This window comes from Nothobranchius furzeri, unplaced genomic scaffold (assembly GCF_043380555.1).
Source record: "Nothobranchius furzeri strain GRZ-AD unplaced genomic scaffold, NfurGRZ-RIMD1 Scf137, whole genome shotgun sequence".
Lineage (NCBI taxonomy): Eukaryota > Metazoa > Chordata > Actinopteri > Cyprinodontiformes > Nothobranchiidae > Nothobranchius > Nothobranchius furzeri.
Genome location: NW_027223153.1, coordinates 52,501 through 58,880, shown reverse-complemented (window position 1 = coordinate 58,880; position 6,380 = coordinate 52,501).

The window sequence follows — 6,380 nt, the reverse complement described above, 5'->3', positions numbered from 1 at the left end:
TAGCTATCCCACCCCGCAGGGACTTAAAGACACACTGCCATCAGCTTCTGGAGGCTGCTGAGCTCTACTATAGAGCAGGTCCGACCCAGGTTTCAGCTCCTGCAGCCCACTAGGACTTAAACACACACTGCCATCAGCGTCTGGATGGTGATGGGCCCTGCTGCAGACCAGGTCCGACCCAGGTATCAGCTCCTGCACCCCGCAGGGAATTGAAGACACACTGCCATCAGCTTCTGGAGGCTGCTGAGCTCTGCTATAGACCAGGTCCGACCCAGGTTTCAGCTCCTGCACCCCGCAGGGAACTAAACACACACTGCCATCTGCAACTGGAGGCTGCTGAGCCCTGCTGCAGACCAGGTCCGACCCAGGTTATGGCTCTCCCACCCCCTGGGACTTAAACACACACAGCCATCAGCTTCTGGATGGTGATGGGCCCTGCTGCAGACCAGGTCCGACCCAGGTTTCAGCTCCTCAACCCCGCAGGGACTTAAACCCACACCGCCATCAGCTTCTGGAGGGTGATGGGCCCTGCTGCGGGCCAGGTCCGACCCAGGTTTCAGCTCTCCCACCCCGCAGGGACTTAAACACACACAGCCATCAGCTTCTGGGGGCTGCTGAGCCCTGCTGCAGACCAGGTCCGACCCAGGTTTCAGCTCTCCCACCCCGCAGGGTCTTTAACACACACACTGCCATCAGCTGCTGGAGGCTGCTGAGCTCCGCTATAGACCAGGTCCGACCCAGGTTTCTGCTCCTGCACCCCGCAGGGAATGAAAGACACACTGCCATCAGCTTCTGGAGGCTGCTGAGCCCTGCTGCAGACCAGGTCCGACCCAGGTATCGGCTCTCCAACCAGGCAGAGACTTAAACACACACACACACACACACACACTGCCATCAGCTTCTGGGGGCTGCTGAGCTCTGCTGTAGACCGGGTCCGACCCAGGTTTCTGCTCCTCCACCCCGCAGGGACTTAAACACACACTGCCACCAGCTTCTGGAGGGTGATGGGCCCTGCTTTAGACCAGGTCTGACCCGGGATATAGCTCTCCCACCCCGCAGGGACTTAAACACTCACTGCCATCAGCTGCTGGAGGCTGCCGAGCTCTGCTGCAGACCAGGTCCCACCCAGGTTTCTGCTCCTGCACCCCGCAGGGACTTAAACACACACTGCCACCAGCTTCTGGAGGGTGATGGGCCCTGCTGTGGACCAGGTCCGACCCGGATATCAGCTCTCCCACCAGGCAGGGACTTAAACACACACTGCAATCAGCTGCTGGAGGCTGCTGAGCTCTACTATAGACCAGGTCCGACCCAGGTTTCAGCTCTCCCACCAGGCAGTGACTTAAAGACACACTGCCATCAGCTGCTGGAGGCTGCTGAGCTCTTCTATAGACCAGGTCCGACCCAGGTTTCAGCTCTCACACCAGGCAGGGACTTAAACACACACTGCCATCAGCTGCTGGAGGCTGCTGAGCTCTGCTATAGACCAGGTCCGACCCAGGTTTCAGCTCTCCCACCAGCAGGGACTTAAAGACACACTGCCATCAGCTGCTGGAGGCTGCCGAGCCCTGCTGCAGACCATGTCCGACCCAGGTTTCAGCTCTCCCACCAGGCAGGGACTTAGAGGCACGCTGCCATCAGCTTCTGGAGGCTGCTGAGCTCTGCCATAGACCAGGTCCGACCGAGGTTTCAGCTCTCCCACCCCGCAGGGACTTAAACACACACTGCCATCAGCTGCTGGAGGCTGCTGAGCTCTGCTATAGACCAGGTCCGACCCGGGATATAGCTCTCCCACCCCGCAGGGACTTAAACACACACTGCCATCAGCTGCTGGAGGCTGCTGAGCTCTTCTATAGACCAGGTCCGACCCAGGTTTCAGCTCTCCCACCCCGCAGGGACTTGAACACACACTGCCATCAGCTTCTGGAGGCTGCTGAGCTCTGCTATAGACCAGGTCCGACCCAGGTTTCTGCTCCTCCACCCCGCAGGGAATTAAAGACACACTGCCATCAGCTTCTGGATGGTGATGGGCCCTGCTGCAGACCAAGTCCGACCCGGGTTACAGCTCTCCCACCAGGCAGGGAATTAAACACACACTGCCATCAGCTGCTGGAGGCTGCTGAGCTCCGCTATAGACCAGGTCCGACCCGGGTTCCTGCTCCTGCACCCCGCAGGGACCAAAACACACACACTGCCATCAGCTTCTGGAGGCTGCTGAGCTCTTCTATAGACCAGGTCCGACCCAGGTTTCAGCTCTCCCACCAGGCAGGGACTTAAACACACACTGCCATCACCTTCTGCTGGCTGCTGAGCTCTGCTGCAGACCAGGTCCGACCCAGGTTTCAGCTCCTGCACCCCGCAGGGAACTAAACACACACTGCCGTCACCTTCTGCTGGCTGCTGAGCCCTGCTGCAGACCAGGTCCGACCCAGGTTTCAGCTCCTGCACCCCGCAGTGGATTAAAGACACACTGCCATCAGGTTCTGGAGGCTGCTGAGCTCTGCTGCAGACCAGGTCCGACCCAGGTTATGGCTCTCCCACCCCGCAGGGACTTAAACACACACCGCCGTCAGCTTCTGGATGGTGATGGGCCCTGCTGCAGACCAGGTCCGACCCACGTTTCAGCTCTCCCACCCCGCAGGGGATGAAACACACACTGCCATCAGCTTCTGGAGGCTGCTGAGCTCTGCTAAAGACCAGGTCCGACCCAGCTTTCAGCTCTCCCACCAGGCAGGGAGTTAAAGACACACTGTCATCGGCTTCTGGAGGGTGCTGAGCCCTGCTGCACACCAAGTCTGACCCAGGTTTCAGCTCATCCACCCCGCAGGGACCTAAACACACACTGCCATCAGCTTCTGAGTGGTAATGGGCCCTGCTGCAGACCAGGTCCGACCCAGGTTTCAGCTCCTCCACCCCGCCATCACCAGCTGGAGGCTGGCTGCTGCTCCTGCACCCTGCCATCAGCTGCTGGAGGCTTCTGTTCCTCCACCCCGCCATCAGCAGCTGGAGGCTGGCTGCTGGAGGCTGGCTGCTGCTCCTCCACCCCGCCATCACCAGCTGGAGGCTGGTTGCAGCTCCTGCACCCCGCCATCAGCTGCTGGAGGCTGCCTGCAGCCCCTGCACCCCGCCATCAGCTGCTGGAGGCTGGCTGCAGCTCCTGCACACCGCCATCAGCTGCTGGAGGCTGCCTGCAGCTCCTGCACCCCGCCATCAGCTGCTGGAGGCTGGCTGCTGCTCCTGCACCCCGCCAGCAGCTGCTGGAGGCTGGCTGCTGCTCCTCCACCCAACCATCAGCTGCTGGACGCTGGCTGCTGCTCCTGCACCCCGCCATCAGCTGCTGGAGGCTGGCTGCTGCTCCTCCACCACCCAACCATCAGCTGCTGGACGCTGGCTGCAGCTCCTCCACCCCGCCATCAGCTGCTGGTGGCTGGCTGCAGCTCCTTCACCCCGCCATCAGCTGCTGGTGGCTGGCTGCAGCTCCTTCACCCCGCCATCACCAGCTGGAGGCTGGCTGCTGCTCCTGCACCCCGCCATCAGCTGCTGGAGGCTGCCTGCAGCTCCTGCGCCCCGCCATCAGCTGCTGGAGGCTGGCTGCTGCTCCTGCACCCTGCCATCAGCTGTTCGAGGCTGGCTGCAGCTCCTCCACCCCACCATCACCAGCTGGAGGCTGGTTGCAGCTCCTGCACCCCGTCATCAGCAGCTGGAGGCTGCCTGCTGCTCCTGCACCCCGCCATCAGCTGCTGGAGGCTGCCTGCAGCTCCTGCACCCCGCCATCATTTGCTGGAGGCTGGCTGCAGCTCCTGCAACCCGCCATCAGCTGCTGGAGGCTGGCTGCTGCTCCTCCACCCCACCATGACCTGCTGGAGGCTGGCTGCAGCTCCTTCACACCGCCATCAGCTGATGGATGCTGGCTGAACGCTGGAGGCTGGCTGCTGCTCCCACACACCGCCATCAGCTCCTGGAGGCTGGCTGGCTGCTGGAGGCTGTCTGCTGCTGCTCCTCCACCCCGCCATCACCAGCTGGAGGCTGGCTGCTGGAGGCTGGCTGCAGCTCCTGCACCCCACCATCAGCTGCTGGAGGCTGGCTTCTGCTCCTCCACCCCGCCATCAGCTGCTGGGGGCTGGCTGCTGGAGGCTGGCTGCAGCTCCTCCACCCCGCCATCACCAGCTGGAGGCTGGTTGCAGCTCCTGCACCCCGCCATCAGCTGCTGGAGGCTGCCTGCTGCTCCTGCACCCCGCCATCAGCTGCTGGAGGCTGCCTGCACCTCCTGCACCCCGCCATCAGCTGCTGGAGGCTGGCTTCTGCTCCTCCACCCCGCCATCAGCTGATGGAGGCTGCCTGCTTCTCCACCCCGCCATCACTAGCTGGAGGCTGGCTGCTGGAGGCTGGCTGCAGCTCCTCCACCCCGCCATCAGCTGCTGGAGGCTGCCTGCAGCTCCTGCACCCCGCCATCACCAGCTGGAGGCTGGCTTCTGCTCCTCCACCCCGCCATCAGCTGATGGAGGCTGCCTGCTTCTCCACCCCGCCATCACTAGCTGGAGGCTGGCTGCTGGAGGCTGGCTGCAGCTCCTCCACCCCGCCATCAGCTGCTGGAGGCTGGCTGCTGCTCCTGCACCCCGCCATCAGCTGCTGGAGGCTGGCTGCTGCTCCTCCACCCAACCATCAGCTGCTGGACGCTGGCTGCAGCTCCTCCACCCCACCATCAGCTGCTGGACGCTGGCTGCAGCTCCTCCACCCCGCCATCAGCTGCTGGAGGCTGCCTGCAGCTCCTGCACCCCGCCATCAGCTGCTGGAGGCTGCCTGCAGCTCCTGCACCCCGCCATCACCAGCTGGAGGCTGGCTTCTGCTCCTCCACCCCGCCATCAGCTGATGGAGGCTGCCTGCTTCTCCACCCCGCCATCACTAGCTGGAGGCTGGCTGCTGGAGGCTGGCTGCTGCTCCTCCACCCAACCATCAGCTGCTGGACGCTGGCTGCAGCTCCTCCACCCCACCATCAGCTGCTGGACGCTGGCTGCAGCTCCTGCACCCCGCCATCAGCTGCTGGAGGCTGGCTTCTGCTCCTCCACCCCGCCATCAGCTGCTGGAGGCTGCCTGCTGCTCCTGCACCCCGCCATCAGCTGCTGGAGGCTGGCTGCTGCTCCTGCACCCCGCCATCAGCTGCTGGAGGCTGGCTGCTGGAGGCTGGCTGCAGCTCCTCCACCCCACCATCAGCTGCTGGACGCTGGCTGCAGCTCCTCCACCCCACCATCAGCTGCTGGACGCTGGCTGCAGCTCCTGCACCCCGCCATCAGCTGCTGGAGGCTGGCTTCTGCTCCTCCACCCCGCCATCAGCTGACGGAGGCTGCCTGCTTCTCCACCCCGCCATCACTAGCTGGAGGCTGGCTGCTGGAGGCTGGCTGCAGCTCCTCCACCCCACCATCAGCTGCTGGACGCTGGCTGCAGCTCCTGCACCCCGCCATCAGCTGCTGGAGGCTGGCTTCTGCTCCTCCACCCCGCCATCAGCTGACGGAGGCTGCCTGCTTCTCCACCCCGCCATCACTAGCTGGAGGCTGGCTGCTGGAGGCTGGCTGCAGCTCCTCCACCCCGCCATCAGCTGCTGGAGGCTGGCTGCTGCTCCTGCACCCCGCCATCAGCTGCTGGACGCTGGCTGCAGCTCCTCCACCCCGCCATCACCAGCTGGAGGCTGCCTGCTGCTCTTCCACCCCGCCATCAGCTGATGGACGCTGGCTGCAGCTCCTCCACCCCGCCATCAGCTGCTGGAGGCTGGCTGGCCGCTGGAGGCTGGCTGCTGCTCCCACACACCGCCATCAGCTGCTGGAGGCTGGCTGGCTGCTGGAGGCTGGCTGCTGCTGCTCCTCCTCCCCGCCATCACCAGCTGGAGGCTGGCTGCTGCTCCTACACCCCGCCATCAGCTGATGGAGGCTGCCTGCTCCTCCGCCCCGCCATCACCAGCTGGAGGCTGGCTGCTGGAGGCTGGCTGCAGCTCCTTCACCCCGCCATCACCAGCTGGAGGCTGGCTTCTGCTCCTGCACCCCGCCATCAGCTGCTGGAGGCTGGCTTCTGCTCCTCCACCCCGCCACCAGCTGCTGGAGGCTGGCTGCTGCTCCTGCACCCCGCCAGCAGCTGCTGGAGGCTGGCTGCTGCTCCTCCACCACCCAACCATCAGCTGCTGGACGCTGGCTGCAGCTCCTCCACCCCGCCATCAGCTGCTGGTGGCTGGCTGCTGCTCCTGCACCCCGCCATCAGCTGCTGGTGGCTGGCTGCAGCTCCTTCACCCCGCCATCACCAGCTGGAGGCTGGCTGCTGCTCCTGCACCCCGCCATCAGCTGCTGGAGGCTGGCTGCAGCTCCTCCACCCCACCATCAGCCGTTGGAGGCTGG